Source organism: Manacus candei, unplaced genomic scaffold, assembly GCF_025592945.1.
Source record: "Manacus candei isolate 608988 ecotype Guabito, Panama unplaced genomic scaffold, ASM2559294v1 h1tg000050l, whole genome shotgun sequence".
In the NCBI taxonomy this organism is placed as follows: domain Eukaryota; kingdom Metazoa; phylum Chordata; class Aves; order Passeriformes; family Pipridae; genus Manacus; species Manacus candei.
The window spans coordinates 6,815,503-6,833,531 of NW_026138098.1; positions in this window are offsets into that span (position 1 = coordinate 6,815,503).

Consider the following 18,029-nt stretch of genomic DNA (forward strand, 5'->3'; position numbering starts at 1 on the left):
TGTTCTACAACTCCACTCCCAGTCTACTCTTAGCAGCTGATAAGCCCTTTCTCCCAGTTTCCCTGTGCTCCTCATCTGCCATCACTTGGCTCCTTCAAGTGATACATTCAGCATCTTATTAAAGCTATTCATCTATTCCAGTTCAGTATCAGAACACACAAAGCAGCCATCAAGTAGATAGGAGAAGTCTTTCTGTCAGAAATTTATAATAGGAGAATGATGCAGTCTCAAACAGGGAGAGGACATGCACCTGAATGTCAGACTTGAGAGATTCAAATCCAGAGTCAGTCAGATAATTCCTGTCACATTTGCATCTGTGAGATAAATAGTGGGTTTAATCTCATTTAAGACGTACGTTCCTAGACTTGCTCGCCCAGTTTCCAGAAAGTATCTCACTTTGTGACACTCAACTGGCCTGCTTCTCAGTCAGGGCTAAATTCAAACAGTTTATATTCCCCCTGTGAAGGCTGAATTCCCCAGTCTTCCACATTTCTACCTCTGAGCATCCCACCTTATCCTCCCTACAACTGACAGGAGGGTGGAGCCAGAGCAGGGGTCAGGCTCTGCTCCAAGGGAACAAGGGACAGGATGTCACCTCTTCAAGTTATACCAGGCGAGGTTTAGGTTGGATATTAAGGAAAATTCCTTCATGGAAAGGGCTGTCCAGCCTGGCACAGGCTGCCCAGGGCAGGGCTGGAGTCCCACTCTTTGCAGGGATGACACCTTTGTCTCTGTGTCATCCCTGAGTCTCTCTCCTGATATTGTATTATAGGCAAAATCTTTGGGATTTGATTCTGATATGGAAAAGCAAAAGTAGAGTGTTTGAAAGCAGCTGAGATGATACCACAGCCTCCAAACACCACAAAGGTTTACCTGCTACTGCCATCAGCCCAGAAACCCTGATTTTCTTTGCCACTTATTTTTTTCTCGGTTCTTATACCACATATAACATTACAATTGATGGCTGAAGGCAGTTCTTGTATTACTCCAATTCTAGAAAGCAGCAGAGAAAAAAAATAGTCCAATTATGAGATTCCTCCATCTTTTCACTTGTAAATCTGTGTATTTTAAATCAAGTTTTATTTCTGTCCATTACAGGCATTCAATAAACATTTGATCTATACAACTAAATACACTGTAGTACAAAATCATCCATTTAACTGACATACCACAGTCTTATGGGCCTGTACTCTCCTCCTGCTTGGGTGAACCATCAGGGGATTATGTGTCATTTAAAATAAAAACTATTCTTAAATCGAGATGCAATATTTAAGGCTGTTCATCGTAAATCCAACACTGAAACATGTCTGTGCTCAGAAGCCTTTTGTACACAAAGCCCTGACAATTAAAATGTGCTAATGACATGCAGATTATTACAAATTTACCATGCTGGTTTTATGTTGATGAAAGTTTAAACAGACACTGAGCCCTCAGCCAGAGATGGGGAGGGGGGAGGTGCTTCTACATCAGGAGCCACTGGAGCTGCAGCCAATTCCCAACTTCCCAATGTGCCTCCGGCAGAGCCAAAGCACCAGAGGACACGGAGCCTTGTCCAGGGGAAAGCACAGCACACAGGCCAAATGTTTTATTAAAGACAAGAGAGGGGCAAAGCCCAAACAAAGACTAATTGCAGGAGAAGGCTGAGCTGCAGAGGGATTTGCATGTGCAGCTCCTCCATTCCCCACGGCTCTGCCAAAGGCTCAAACATATCCTGAGAAACCAGAACCGAAGGTGCTGTGTGAGTTGTCCAGCCCTGGGACCTGGCAAACCATCTGCTGCTTGGATAATGGTGGGTTTGCTTGTGAGCTCTTTACGAAGTCCCTGGCATTCCCAGGTCTGCCTGTAAGGCACCAAAAAGAAATTTCAAGGGCAAACTTTGAAAAATAATTCATTACTGGGCCACTGACAGGCACAATTTGATCATTTCAAGTCATTCATTTCCCTCTGCAAATGAATAAATTCGATGGAAAATACCTTTTGGGGGCTGACAGAGTGGACTGGGAGTCCGGAAACCAAAATAAACCCCTTGGAGCTGCAGGCACAGGGGTCCACCTGGAGCAAAGATAGTGTTCACTGAGGAGCAAATACATGCATGGACAGTCAAAAATCTGAGTGAGCAGGGATGGATGGGCAGCCACCACTGCCCATGAGGAGATGCCTGACCGTGTAGAGCCCATGCTCTTTCTGAGTGTCCAGGAACTGACTACACCATAATCCTGCTCACAAATGAGGTGTCAAATCATGGAAGCAGCTACTTCAGAGGAGAAGTTTGATACCAGCAGAGATCCCTCTGGCATGTCCAATGAAGAAACGAAAACCATGTAGCACACTTATAAAAATATGGAGGATTTTGCATAGAAATCAACAAAATTATCTCTATTTTACTTTTATTAATGGGATTTTTCTCAACAGATTTTTATCACCTTTGTACTTTTGACTTGTAATTTCACTACAGACTTTGCACAAACCTGCACTCTGTAGAACACAAGCCAAACCTCTCGTTGCAAATCTCTGCTTGACTCAGCGAAGATGGATGAGCCTTAAGCACAAGGATTTCCAGCACTAAGTGCATCCTGAGTATTGTAACACAAGCAGAGCTTTAATTTTACAAGGTAGACACAGAAGGATCGGGGGTGCGTGGGTGCAATTCGTACATATTACTGCTTTAAGTGTGTCATTTGTCTTTATTGGATGGAAACTGTGTTTGTCTGTCAGGGCAGGAGCTCAGCCCACCATAATTTCACTATTAGCAGCTGGGAATGAGCCAGCTTGGCAGGGAAGGGCTCAAAGCTCCACCACACACCACCAGCACCGGCTGTGGGTGTGGATTGACCTCCCCCACCTCACACTGGACATTCCCCCGAGGCACACAAGGGAATGGAGTTGGAGAAGGGTCTGGAGCATCAGGAGAAGCTGAAGGAGCTGGAGGGGCTCAGCCTGGAGAAAAGGAAGCTCAGGGGGAACCTTCTCACTCTCTGCAACTCCCTGACAGGAGGGGGGAGCTGGGGGGAGGTCAGGCTCTGGTCCCAGGGAACAAGGGACAGGACAAGGGGAAACAGCCTCAAGCTGTGCCAGGGGAGGTTCAGGTTGGATGTTGGGGAAAATGTCTTTGTGGAAAGGGCTGTCCAGCCCTGGCACAGCTGCCCAGGGCAGTGGTGGAGTCCCCATCCCTGAAGGGATTTAAAAGCCGTGTGGATGTAGCACCTGGGGACATGGGTTATTGGTGGCCTTGGCAGTGCTAGGGGAGTGGTTGATGTTCCCAGAGAGCTTTTCCAACCTAAACATTCTGTGACTTCATGAACTTGATACTCCTCCCTGCTCCAGGGTGACTCACACACAGATACCTCCCATTCCACTGCCAGCAGGAAGACAGGAGACCTTCAGGGGCCAAGTTCCACCTCAGCTTCCTCCCCTGGCCCAAGGAAGGACTTTTCCTGCTGATTGTTACTTGGACTCAACACTGCAGTCACTGTATATTGTCCATATAACTCTAACACATGAGACTTCGAATTCCTGTGTTAATCTTTACCTCCTGCAAAACAGACAACCCACATCCCTCATGAAGATCTGAGATAGTCAACTAAATCCTCAGCAAATCTGTGAAATTATGAGTCAGAGCACAGGAGGGCAGAGTCCTGGGGCTCCATCTACAACTGCTATCAGAGCTCAGATTACCTTGTTCCTTTCTAGAGAGCACCCAGGAAATAAAAAGTCTTACACAACGTGGCAGAGGGAATAAGGGAAAACTTGCACGCTTCAGGCTCTGATGGCAAAAAAAATTACTTTGAAAAGTACTTGCAGTTGAACTGATTAAGAAGCAATTTGTTCCCCTAATTATTTATAAATAATAAATGGCTAAACACTCATTTTATAAGAAAGCAGCTGATTCTCAGAGTTCTTTGCTTCATTTGTAGATTGCCAGGTTTATTTGAAGTGGCGTCGGTGCTTTGCTCTCAATAAATAACGTTACACATCCTGTCTCCTTCAAAGGGCTGGGCTGCTCCTACTGCATTCCCAGGGGGTTGTGGGGCACAACCATCTGCAGCTCATCCTGCTGAGAGAATCCAGGCTCACCAGAGGGAGGAGAAACCAATAAAGCCCCAGGAAGCCACATCCCAAGCAGAGGCAGATCGATGCAGTTCACCCAGGATAATGGATTTGCCTGGAGTAGGACCTGACCCAGTGATGGCACTCATTTATCTCTCATTTTTTTTATTTTACCCAGATTTCTTGTTAGTTGCTCAGATCAGGAGAGGAGCCAGTGCTTTGCCTCAGCTTCAGTTGCAGTGCTGGATCCCAGTAAGGGCTGGGGTGATGGAGTGAGGGACAGGAGCTGCTTTAAGCAGGAATTTCTCTGTAGCCTTGACACACTGAGGTTTTACAGTTATAGGAAATTTCCCTCAATAGCCTTACAGTTTACAAGCCACAAGCTCCCCATTAAATCCCCTTGACAAGAGGATTCAGTTATGGGATCTGCCCACATCCAGGTCTGATGGACAGCATGCAAGTGGTTTTGCAGGGGCTGAGCTGCTGGTGAATTATAAATCTTTCCATTATTGCTAAAAATACTTATCAACAAGTCTGTACTAAAAAGAAACTAAAAAGACACCCAAAGCACAACAATATTTGACTTTTTTGGGAAGCATTGACCAGAACATATTGCAGGGATCAGGCCTCTCTCTGTGACAGCTCAGAATGGTATTGCAGGGAGGAGAGGTCTAAAAATGTAAGATTTGGAATGAATATTGAAGAAGGACACCCAAACACACCCCAGACATCCAAACACATGTCCCAGACATCCAAGCATATGTCCCAGCAACACCAAGCATGAACTGGTTTCTAGCTCAGACACCTCACTTGAGCAATATTGCCTGGCAAAGAGTGTGTACTATGAGAAATCTGTGTGATATATTCCTAGATTTACTAGAAGGTGATTTTTGAGAAGCCTGAATTTTGGTAGATTTGTTCCTGGTTTGCTGCTAATCATTTGGAGAGTTGTGAGCCTGCAGAGGGTCACCAAAAACTGTCTGAATCCCGAAACAGGAGCCTGAGTCACAGCAACAGCCTTTAAAGCCGGTAGCACCCCCACAGAGATGCCAGGATGCCTGACGTGGGTTTGTGTTCTCAAAGGAAGCAGTTCCCAGTTTGCTTCTAAACTGGCAGGATGACAGTGATGTTTGAAAACTTGAAATCTTTATTTAAAGGGATATTTTGCTGCCGTCTCTCTGTGCCAGGAGCAACGTTTGTGTTGGGTTACAAACTGTAGAACTGCATTTGAAAGGTCAAATCAAACCCAACCCAACCACACCAGAAGGTTTATCTCTGAGTCGTGAGTCTCAGTGATTCATTCATCTTAAATTACACATGAAGCCAACATTTTATTACATTAATATAAAGGCCACCCACTCACCCTCTTAGCAGCAGGACCTGTTTCCTGGCTGCCTTCTAACATCAATATTACTCGTGGATCTTCCACACTAATGTCAAACTACATCTATATTTTAACACTTAGAAAGGGAAAAACCAAACTGGACTTGTGTGGAATTCGTATTCCTGCCAAAAGCTATTCCAGTTGGCAGCATGCAGGTTTAATGAGAGGGTTTGGGATACTTGGGAGCCTGGTTCTCTAAGCAAGCTTAAATTTTAATTTTGAGTTACTCAACAAGAGAGCTGGGCACACATTAACAAAAAAGCAATTACTCCTGACATCTCAGCACTTCCCCCATGTCATCTCAGAACAGCAATGTGAGATGAGTGGGGACTTCAAGGTACAGAATACTAACTGAAGGGAGTCAAAGTGCTGCTTCTCATTCCAAAAAGGTGGATTCAAGGCTTTAAAGCACAGGAGATACAAGGACAGTCAACATTCAGCAAAGTTTAGGCTCCCCCTGTTCCAATCAGTGACTTTTTCAAAGACAGAAATAGTGACAAACTGGCTGGGACAGACACTGATGGAGACCTTGGGCATGTGAAATGATGTCCCTTCTCTTGTGTGCCTTTGCACACAGAGCAGGACAAGGTGTTTGAGCAGGGAGTGGGAGGTGGAATGGGCATGGGATGAGATCAGGTGGGGTGGGGCGGGGTAGTGAGGCCGTGGTGCCAGGGAGTGCTCATCCCCCACAGTCTGCTCCAGTGCCCAAAAACTCAGAAAACTCTCCATAGAAGTCCCATTGATGGGATGAATTAACAAGACTTCCCTCTGATCTAAGATACGGAGCAGCTGAACTCCTGCAAGAACCACCCAGTTACAGGTATATTCCTGGAAGCTTCAAAAGTCCTACTTCTGAAATGTGAAGATTTGATCATTTCCAGGGCAGATCCTCAGCTAAGAAGTAACTGATTTTAGTGGCACCTCACCAGGATAAACCTCCAGAGGAGTGTTTCTATATTTAGTTCTGTTATCTGCATGGATGCATAATTAAGGGTCTTACTACATTATTCAGAGAAATATGCAAACGAGATTTACGTGCCGTGCATTTCTTCAGCTGTAATTTGAAAAATATGTTCGGGCAAATTCAGAGAGGGCCACAGATGTTCCAGGAGGAAAATGAGCCAACCTGGAACCTGGAACAAACTGTACAAAACTAATTCTTCAGGAATTATTGCAGCCACTAGATTTGCACAGAACTGGAATGGAAAGGACATCAGACGCTGAGGGAATAACGAGCACGTTACTCACAGTCTTAATACCACTTAAAAGTTTATTCTCCTCATATTGGTTTGGCTCAGCACAAGAATCACCTAATTGTCTGATAAGTACATGCAAAATTACTTCTAGTGGGTGCCGTGTCATATGCAAATTTAGCCTGTTAGTGGCTTTTCAGTGATAGCAGTCAAAATAATTGTATTTGCTGCTCACAGAAACAGCCACTGAACACCACTGGGCAAAATGGGTTTTTATGAAATAAAAAAAAAAAAAGGAAAGCAAAAAAATTCAGATTTCGTGTTTTCTTTGCTGCTCAATATGCATAACAGTACCTGCAGGAATATTGGGCTGAAAATCTGCTGTGCAGCCCCACAAAGCACACTTTTAATAACAATTGTATCATCACCCACTAATCCAAAACTGACACTGTTTGTCCTCAGGAATTTGCAGAATTGTGCTTCATATCTCATGATTGGAAAAATGCAAATTATACTTTTTTCCTTCTATTTTTTTCCACATAGCAAGTGAGAATGCCTTTCCAACTCATTAAAAAGCTCATTTGTCACATTCCTTTTCAATTAACTTTGCCTCTTTGTTTTCCATATTTAATCCATTTCTGAAAGGCATTGCTTCCTATTAGTTCCAACTCCGTGCCTGCTGGAGAAGGGACTAATCCTGATCACACTGGTGTCACACACAGCAAAATTTTCCCATCCTCCTCCATTCTCCACCACACTGACTTGTTGGAGCGAGTCCAGAGGAGGCACCAGAGTGATCAGAGGGATAGAGCAGCTCTGCTGGGAGGAAAGGCTGGGAGAGTTGGGATTGTTCAGCCTGGAGAAAAGAAGCCTTGGGGTGACCTAATTGTGGCCTTTCAGGACCTGAAGGGGCCAACAAGAAACATGGAGAGAGACTATTTACAAGGGATAGAGGGACAGGACAAGGGGGAATGTCTTTCCATTGCCAGAGGGCAGGGTTAGATGGGATATTCAGTAGGAATATTTTTTAATAATTCCTATTTTTTCTCTTCATTTCCTTATCCCTTCTTCATCCACCTTAATGCAAAACAGCCATGTTAAGACTCAACTGGAAAAAAGTGTGTCTCTCCATGTGTGTTTGTGTGAAGTTGCCTATGAGATCAACAGAATAAGGGACAGTGTGTGTCCCATGTCAATGCACACAAAGCTCTTTAGAGAAGACACAAGTGGAAGTAGAAAATTATTATTATTGTTGTTATTGTTATTGTCATTGTTGTTATTATTGTTGTTATTGTTATTGTTATTATTATTATTATTGGACCACTCAGAAATGCTGGTTGAAACTGGGACCACAAAAATTTTTGTTCCTGTTCCTCCAGGATTTTTTTCCCCCAAAAAGCTCAGTACAAAGCTGTTTATGAAAATTAATTCTAATGGCTCCATGGAATCTCCTATTCACACTGTAACACTTCACATTACACAAGTCCTGCCACAAAGGAGATAATAGGCGTGGGATATACTGAATTAGTAGATAAAGTTCTTATCTGTTCCTCTACATTACTTCCTTTGGTCTGAAATGACAAGTCATAGTTATTAAAACCATGGCAAATTGCCTGTGATTAGCAAGGAAATAAATAAATTATCCTAATATAATTATCTTCTCTATCTGAAGCCCATGACAATCCCTAACAAGTGTCCCCAGAAAAACTCTTTGCACTCCAGTTCCTCGGAGGTCTGTGGAGAACATCTTAAACCATTAATGAAATTAACTTATAATTAAAGAACATCCTGCACAGCACCTCTCTGTGCCTGGATCTGTTCTGCTGCCACAGCCTGATGGGACAGAGGAGGAACTTCTCCTGAAGAGAAACACTTTGTTCACCAGTGAGGCACCAACTGTGAGCACAGGGAATTTTCAGAAAAATATGCTCTAAATGGCAATAATGTCCTTAAGCCGAAGGAGGGGACATTTATATGGGATCTGGGGAAGAAATATCAGCTAGGTTTAAAAACTGACTCAAAATTCAGAGCTTGTTCTCCCGTCCTTCGGAATAAAATCCCTGTCAAGACAGGCAACCCAAAACACTGTCCAGCATAGCTCTAGGAAAGGGGATAGAGTGGTGCTTCAGGCTGCAGCTGTTCAAAGCAGATATTCCACAAAGATTGCTTCATCTTAAAGAGCTACAACTAAAATTGTGTTATTATTTGAGGGAACAGATCATATCTCCAGCCAGGCCCACTGAGGGATGTTGGGAGCAGCAATAAAGGGATTTGTTTTACAGAAGCACAAGGAGTATTTTTGAAATGATTGTCAGGATGCGAATCTGTTTCTCTTGACACCCAACAAACATGAAACAAAAAGTATTCTCCTAATAACATGAGATTAAAGCTTGAAATGGAGACTGTGGAGAGAGGTGAAAAGGGAGCAGCTCCCAAATCCCACATGGGCAGCTCAGTGGCTGGAGCACTGTCAGCAAAGGATGGGTAGAGGACTCTTGTTTTCAGTTTTACCTCAGTGTAATGACAGCTGGACAGGCAATAAAAAAGAAAAGTGGAACCTGGATCAGCCGTGGCTTTGGAGAACATTGGTTCAGAAATCACATCTCCCCCTCCACTGTTCACAGCACCTTTACCCTCCTGGTCCTGCTGCAGGTTGACCCATTTCCCATTTTGGTGCACTAACCATCAGTTTCACTGATGCACAAACACCACTTTGTGTTTAAATACTTTTTAGGTACAATCAAAGCTGTTGCAGAAAGTTTTTATTCTGACAAATTTGGTTTTCCTGTAGCCAAGTCAGCCTAAAAATCAGCCTCTGCATTCCTTTCGTGAGGCTTCTGTTAATATTTAGACCAAAATATTATGATTGCAGTTATTAATTAGGCATTCCCTAAGTACTGCTTATCTTTGTGTTTGAGTCATTTCCTGAGAGTATCTCCATGAAAGCACCTGCCAGTAAAACTCGAGAAGTCACACACAAAACCAAGCTGCATTTTCTAGTCACACGCCTTCTCTTCTGTTCTGAATAATTACAACTTAAATCAGTCATCAGAAATCCAGAGCTGATTCTGGTCCATTGATATGGAAATCGATGTTTGCACATGCAAATCGATGATGGAGTGGTGAGTGACCATTTGTATTCAGAACCCGGAGGCTTCACCGGACAGCTGTGCCCTGACACAGCCAAGGTTCCTATTACGGCAACAGGCATTACAGAATAAACAAGACAGGGAAATCTAGGGGGAAAAAAACCAAACAACAAAAATAAAGCAAACCCCAGCACAACTCCCTAAACTCACAGAGAGCAGGATAATCCCGTATCTCATTTATCCCCCGTTAAGTGCCACCCAGCAGTGCATTACTGGGGCAACACACCAAGTAACATTTGTAATCAAACAGCTATTAAGAATAAATGATCCAAAGAACACATCCAAGATCAATTAAAAGAAAAATTCTAAGCAGATGTTTTTATTCTTTTATTTCTGTCTTGACACCAACACAGCTCAGTATTGGAACGTCTTTGGATTACCTGGCACACAGAGTTTAAAAACACTTGCCTGATTATGAAAGAGTAAAATGGTTGTTATAACTGTTTAATTGAACACAGGAGAGGTTATGCTACTATATCTTTTATTAAAATTAATGGATGTTCGAGTCTTAGACCATGACCCTCAGCACAGAGATGGAGAGACTTGGGGGGAACCTCAGCACTGTCTCCAACCCCCTGACAGGAGGGGGGAGCCAGGTGAGGGTCGGGGTCAGGCTCTGCTCCCAGGGAACAAGGGGCAGGATAAGGGAAAACAACCTCGAGCTGTGCCAGGAGAGATTTACTTTCAATATTAGGGAAAATTCCTTCATGGAAAGGGCTGTCCTGCCCTGGCACAGCTGCCCAGGGCAGTGGTGGAGTCACCATGCCTGGAGGGATTTAAAAGTTGTGTAGATGTGGGACGTGGGTTAGTCCTTATCAGTGCTGAAGGGGGTCTCTGCCTTGCAAGCACATCCCACAGCCAAGTGAAAATGAGACTATGTCAGGCTGCAGAAACAGCACATGCTCAGCAGGGGAAAACAGGAGGAGAAACAAGTTATCTGACATCTAAATTTGCTAAAACAGCAAATAACTTACTGTGTGTGGAAAAAAAATATTAATGTGAAACTATTATATATGAAATAATTTATTATCTGTTCAGTGACTGGAGGCAGCTCTGGGCTGGGTGACAAGGTGGGGATTGGGCACGGGCTAGACTCGACCTTGGAGGCCTTTTTCAACCTTAATGATTCTAGAATTCTGTGAAGTGTCCTCAGAAAGAAAGTTTATTGGCTTTATTTGTTTACCTCCATGCACCTCAATTCTGAATACACTTGGAAACTTAGGCTGAACTTATAAACTGTTTTAAGACAATCAATTCCATACCATGCTCAAGAGAAGGGCAGTGCAGGTCAGGTGGCCTCTGGGAATGAGGAGAATGTCCTGCATCACACCCAATATGCCCAGCAAAAAAAAAAAAAAATCCCAAAGAATTCAATGAGGCATGTAAAGCTCTAAAACATTGTATTTGTATTGGATTTGTCAGTTATCCATCTTCTAATCAATAGTTTACTGGAATTCATTTTTTTTTCTAGCAAATCCAAACATAATGTGCACTGCAAAGCCTTTCTTGTTTGTTTGTATGAAAAATAAATCCTTAGTTTTAGAGGAAATTGTATTGTGCAAATGAGGAAAATTAATATTACTGAAAAGCTTTCCATTGTGATGATTTCTCTGGTTTTGAACAACAGCTTCAAGCAGGTGCCAAGGGAACACTCACAGAATTCAAAGTATTATTTCAGTTCTGGGTATCACTCAGTTTCTAACTGAACTCTAATCATATTGGATGCAAACTCTGCCACAGATATTTGACCTGCTCATCCAAGCCTTCAATGGTTGACAAAATATGGGTATTGGCACAAACAGTGGTATTTTTAAATCCCCATTTGCATGAAGAATTGCTAATCCTGGGGGAGAAAAGGACAGTTCTGTGCACAGGCTGGGGGAGGGACTGAGGCAGAATCACCTGAAAGCTGAAGAGGAAGATCTTTGGATTAACCAACATCACTGTTTTGGCAGCATCAAGCTTTGCAAGAGGACAGTTCTTATTTGAAAGGGGGGAACTGAAACTTTAAATTCAAACTTTAAACTGAGAGAGGGCAGGATTAGAATAGAGTTTTGGAAGAAATTCTTGGCTGTGAGGGTGGGGAGGCCCTGGCACAGGTTGCCCAGAGAAGCTGTGGCTGCCCCATCCCTGGAAGTGTCCAAGGTCAGGTTGCTTGGAGCAACCTGGGCTAGTGGAAGGCGTCCCTGCTCATGGCAGGGGATGGAGTTGGATGGGCTTTAAGGTGCCTCCAACCCACGTTATTCTGGGATTCTCTTGAATTCTCCAGACTCAGATAATATATTTTCCACCCCTGTTACCACAGCCATACAGGCTTTTGGAGCTTGTTGTTGTCTCAAACCCAAAGTTGTGCCCGCCACAGCTGAGGAGCTCTGCACAAAAGCTTCCTCAGACAGGACAGATCCAGCTAAATGTCCTCCCCAGTTGCACGTTGCTGGTGAGATTCTACAGAAGCAAAACATCCCATCAGCAAAAACAAACCCAGCACTGTGGCACAGCAACAGCCAGGAGTTCCTGAAAGCCTTTGCCAGTCCTCTCATTTCCATAGAAACAGAACAGCAACACTGCCAGAAGCAAACAAAATAAATAAAGGGGGTTTTTTGGTCCTTCATTTTCTAGCTAATCTTGTGAAATACGTCACTGAATCACAGAGTTGTTTAGGTTGGAAAAGCCCTCTCAGAACATGGAGTCCAACAGTTCCCACCACTAACCCCTGTCCCCAAGTGCCACATCCACTTGACCTTTAAATCCCTCCAGGGATGGTGACTCCACCCCTGCCCTGGGCAGCTGTGCCAGGGCTGGACAGCCCTTTCTATTCCTAATATTGTAAATAAACCTCCTCTTTTGGAACCTGAGGTTGTTTCCTCTTGTCCTGTCTCTTGTTCCCTGCCGCAGCAATGGCATGTGCCATACGTGTACCTAAATAGTGGGATACCTTTTTCCAGGATAAAGTGACATCTGGGCAGGGAAGTGGGCAGGTGAAAAGCCTGAGTAAACCTGGCCTTCAAATTAAAGATGATGTTGGGAAAAAAGTAAATCATTGTACCTGTGAAAGGACAAGGGTAGATTCTGCATCAGCTCTCCATCTCTGGAATAAGACAGGACACCTTCTGATTTTTGGTTTTATTAATTTATTTATTTATTTCTACCTGAAGGAATTACTTCCTTCTGACCTGAGAAAAAAAGATTTAGAACTTCTGTATTTAAGTACCCAGTCTGATAAAAACCTTATTTTGCATTTGCAACATGAGTGTTTTCCTCTACATAAAGCAACTGCAGGAGCAGAGGTTCAGCAGCAAGTGCACTTCACCTGCCCTTCAACCAGCCCCAGGGGCCTTGTTCACACATTTGCCTGAGCAAAGCCCTCCGGGCGTGGGTTGAAGGACAAACCTGCTCAAAGGCTGAACTACTTTCTGGTGTCCTCTCTTGTGTTTTTGATGCTCCTGAAGTGGCAGCTGGCACTGACTGCAAGAGCTACGAGTTCCCAGTCCTGCAAGGCCTGGTGCTCCTTTATCCTGGACTATCCAGCCTGCTCTTTATTCTGCTCCCACGGCATCAGGGGTGTGAATCCTGCAGGGAAGGGGACAAGAGCAATGCCCTTAGGGGGAGAAACAGCCTTCTGCCCCTTCAGCATGAGGGGAAGGATGTGGGGATGTGTCCCTTCCCCAGGACATGCCGTGCCCTGAGGTTGTCCCAGGAGCTCAGAGCCACCCGTAGCTCCTCAGTCCAGACTAAGGCCAGGCCAGACCAACCTCCAGCCTGGGGACACAGAACTGACTCCTCACACACCTGAATATTTTAATCATAGAATCATGGAATGGTTTGGATTGGAAAGGACAGTAAAGCTCACATCATTCCACCTGCCCTGCCATGGGCAGGGACACCTTCCACCAGATCAGGTTGCTCAGAGAAGAGTTTAACTTCATTTTGATGAATATTTATCTTTCAATTTATCACTCAGACCTCCTTATTATGGCCTATTAGGATCTGAGCTCCTTATAATTACCAGTTTTGAAGTATAGTTCTGTCTCCTTTCCCCTCAGCTCAGATAAAGACTTATCTCCCTCAAGCAGGAGGGGAATGTCCCTGGTCAGAGACAGTGTCCACCACACAGGCTCAGGATCCCAGCCCATGTAACCCTGGCTGCTGCAAGCACACGGCCTTCAGACCAGGACCATGATGTCCTGCTCCCCTCCCTCACAAACAGGCAGTGTTACCTCCATCTGGAGCTGCCTTTCTCAGTCTCTCATTTCCAGCCTGTTCAGCATCTCCATCTCCTCTCAGTCCTGCTCCCTCCACTTCTTTCTCCTCAGAGCAACATGACAGACCTTTGTACCACTTCTCAAACCTTCCACCTCTTTCCCCTCCTTTGGTTCTTTACCTCCATCCACAAACCCTACTCACTGTGCCCCAAAAAGCAGCAATCTCAGCCCCTGCAGGTCTGTGCATCTCCCCCAGCCACACGTACCCCCCTCCAGCTCCATCTCTCCCAAGGAAGAGTTTTGTCCCTCAACATCTGTTTGTGGCTCCCACCAGCCCCAAAACCCTCCAGCACCAAAGCAACAGCTCCCATTCACACATCCAGTGATGGGAATCATTAAAACACTGTAAGGGGTCCTCATCCTGCCTTGTCCAATTAGTTCTGTCTGTTAAATTATAATCCTTCATTTTTCACACTAGTAATTCTCCAGACTCTGTAAAAGAAGTTACTGGTGTGGACAAGTTATTTTCTTTAGAAAAGCACATCTCTGGATCCCGTTATTCCCTGTGCTGCTTTGTTCATCTCCCCTCCACAGAGGATTTTAAGTGGTGTAACAGATTGATCAGTTTTTGGCTTAGTCTTTAGTCTGACTTTTTGTATTTTTAAGGACTTGTATAAATGCTTAAGGTTGGCTTGTGCTGAGATGCAAAGTACACAACAGCAGTGAAAAAAACTTGCAAAAGTGTTAGTTCACACAAGTCAAACAAATACAGCATGGTCAGATGAAGGTTAGAATCAGCACTTTAGGTAAACCTAGAAAAATATGAGATTTTAGATGGATTTTTGAAAAGGGCAAATTTTGAAATGGCAGGAACGTGGTGGAGGGAGGAAATGGTTGTGCTTGCTCCAAGTGTCACCTTCCAAAGGCAAACAGGTATGTTTCACTTCATTTTTTTAACCAAGGGAATCTTTTCCTCCATTCAGCAGTTTAATGCCAACTATGAAAGTGTAAGAGTCAGGTCTTTTACAAGTTGTTACTGAAAAAAGAGCAATTGGAACCACAAATGTGTTTGGTGCTGTTTCAGGATGCAGTTTTCATAACATCCAGGGAACAGACACAATTAGGAAGGAATTCTACCCTGTGAGGGTGGTGAGGCCCTGGCACAGGTTGCCCAGAGAAGCTGTGGCTGCCCCATCCCTGGAAGTGTCCAAAGCCAGGTTGGACCAGGTTTGGAGCAACCTGGGATAGTGGAAGATGTCCCTGACCATGGTAGGGGCTAGAATTGGGTGGACTTTCAGGTCCCTTCAAAACCCAAACCAGTCTGGGATCCTGTGCCTGTCACCAAGGCAGCCACAGCACCACACCGGGTGCAGTGCATCATTCCCACCATGCAGCAGGTCCTGGCCCTCAGCCCCCACAGGATTCCAGGCTGAGGTTAGGAAGAACCCTTGGGATCCAAGGACAAAGGCTGCCCAAGCTCGCTGGGCAACCTGAGCCAGCGCTCGGTCACCCCACAGCAGTTCCTGAGGGTCAGATGTGGAATTCTGTCCTCCCTTCAGAAAACCCTCCTGAAATTTATGAGAAATCCCACTGATTCCACTTCTCTTTGATCCACTGCTGGTCATACATTTAATCCATGCTTTTTTCATGTGTTCAGACTGGTTAAAGCAGTTCTGCATTTTATTCCACTGTTGAAACTGTTTGGTAGGATCAGCTTTATTGGCTTGTCTTTGCTATTTTAAAATTAGATTTGTTTTCCCTACACCCTCTGATCCTTCAGAGTTTGCTCTAAAGTGTAACAAGTTAAACCTTTAAAGAGACAATCTTTGTGTAACTCGATTCTGTTACCTCTTGTTGCTTTGGTATTTGGGCACTTTTAATCCACAAATGAAACACCTTAACTCAAATATTCTCACTTTTTCCTCAATCAATCCTGCTTGCCAAGACGAAGGTAAGAGCATTGAGTTTCTACATCAGCCTGGAAATCGAGTGTCCAGTTGGGCAGAAATCCATTTTTAAAAGCCATAGCAAACATCCCAGGCTGTCTGTCCTACCTTTAATGCCCCATCCCTCCCCACAGATAACAGCTCCTTCCACAACCATCACAGAACTTCTGACCACATTCTCCTCCTATTTTCCACTGTGCAAAGCTCAAATTTCCCTTCTAGATCTCTTTTAATGAGCTGATGATCTTTAACAATATTTCTCTGCAAGTTATTTTTGCTGCAAGTTTAAAGACATCTTTTATTTTTAATGCCTCTGCAATTCTCAATATGTTCAGTGGCATTTAAACTCCAAAATGCCGGTGGGAAAATGAGATGTGCTTTAAGTGAGGCAGCTCTGGCCATCTGTGTTTGAGGGTTTGTTTTTAAACAGCAGCTCTGTTGGCTCTGGGTGGTTCAACAACTGCCTGGAGCAAAGAGATGCCTTGGCTGTGTTTGGTTCTGGGAGCAGATCACCTGAGATCCCCCTTGCAGTGACAGAATCAGGCAATTTAAATAAATTCAGCTTTAAACAAATGATGCAGCCCTGGCTGGGGCACTGTCACCCAAAACATGGCCCCATTTTTGGTCATTCCCCTGAGCAAAGGAGCTGCACCAACATGCAGGGGCAGGATGGGTCTCTCCAGTGTCCTTCCCATTATTTTCATACAGCACATGTGTTTTTCATGGTTTTGTTGTTTTGTTTTGTTTTTTTCAGGTGAATCCCTAATGACCTGAAGAAAATCAGGGGTATTATCTTGAGGTAGGACTCTAAAATAGGTCAGATATCTGCATTTTTTTGGGTAGATTAACACCATCCCTTTCTCCATTTTTCAGACTGCATTGTCCAAATACCACATATATCAATATATGTCATATAAATACCATATCAATCATATATTCACTTTAATATGTAAATATATATCAAATAGATCATATCAATATAGCTGATTTGGATTTTGCTCACATGACAACCATAAAAGATGAATTTTTGGAGAAATGGCTGTGAATCAATTCCAGTGACATCTAAAAGTCCCAGAGTTTGACTGAAACAGGAGCTACTGCAGCACTGGAATCGGGCCAACATGGAAAAATAAGGAAATTAAGGGGGGAAAGGTCCAGCTACCCTTAAGAGGGTATTAACTGGTATCAGTTTTACTTGCAGAGCCCCAGCCCAGCCCTGCAGGAGCACCTGGGGTGTCAGAGCAGATGAAGCCCCGTTGTGTTGCTGCACCGAACGACGTGAGATTTGTCGGCTCAGTGAACCGTCAGCTCCTAAATAAATGAGCAGTTTATTGACCTTTCAGGGATTGGGACAAAACTAAGAGCCAGAAATACTCCAGCAGGCACCAGGGTGAGCACTCCAGAGGCTCCAGCTCCTGGTGGGAGCACAGCCATGAAGGTCACCAGGAATGACAGGGATTGTGTGGATTTGCTGGTTCTGCCTTTATACTTAACTCCTCACCCAGTTTTTGTTATGACCACATATATCTGCTTCTTTATCTGCTCCACAATACACCAGGACTGCCATAATTTTGGGAAATGCCCTGTTGGCATCAGTGCCCAGCAGAGGAGAAAACCTTGGTCTGCTTAATGTGTTAACTCTACAGAAAACTCTCAAGCCAGTGGTATAAATTCTACTGAAGTCTTTCCACTCCAGACCATTCATTCCCTGTGCTCAGAGCAAAAGCACTGGACTCCACACCCTGGGGATGAGGATGATTGTGGATTTCCAGGTCCATGTTCTCAGTCTCCACAGACCAGCTCAGTTCTAAATTCATGACGTTTTTTTGGCTCAGGATCCTGATTTCCCACCAGCTGAGTCACCCAGGCTTGAGGAAGCAACACTAGAAAGTGTCTCTCTTTGCTCCAGGGAAGACAGAATGAGGTTCAGGAGGGAAAAGTGCTGCCACAGGAGGCATTTAAATCCTTTCATTCCCAAACAGCCCCATGGCTATTGCACTTCCATAAGTCTTTCCACAAGCAACATCTATTCTGGATCCAAGATCCCCCCACTACACGGGGAAGACCTTCCAGACTCAGCATCTTTCTCAGGCTCTTCCCATGAGCAG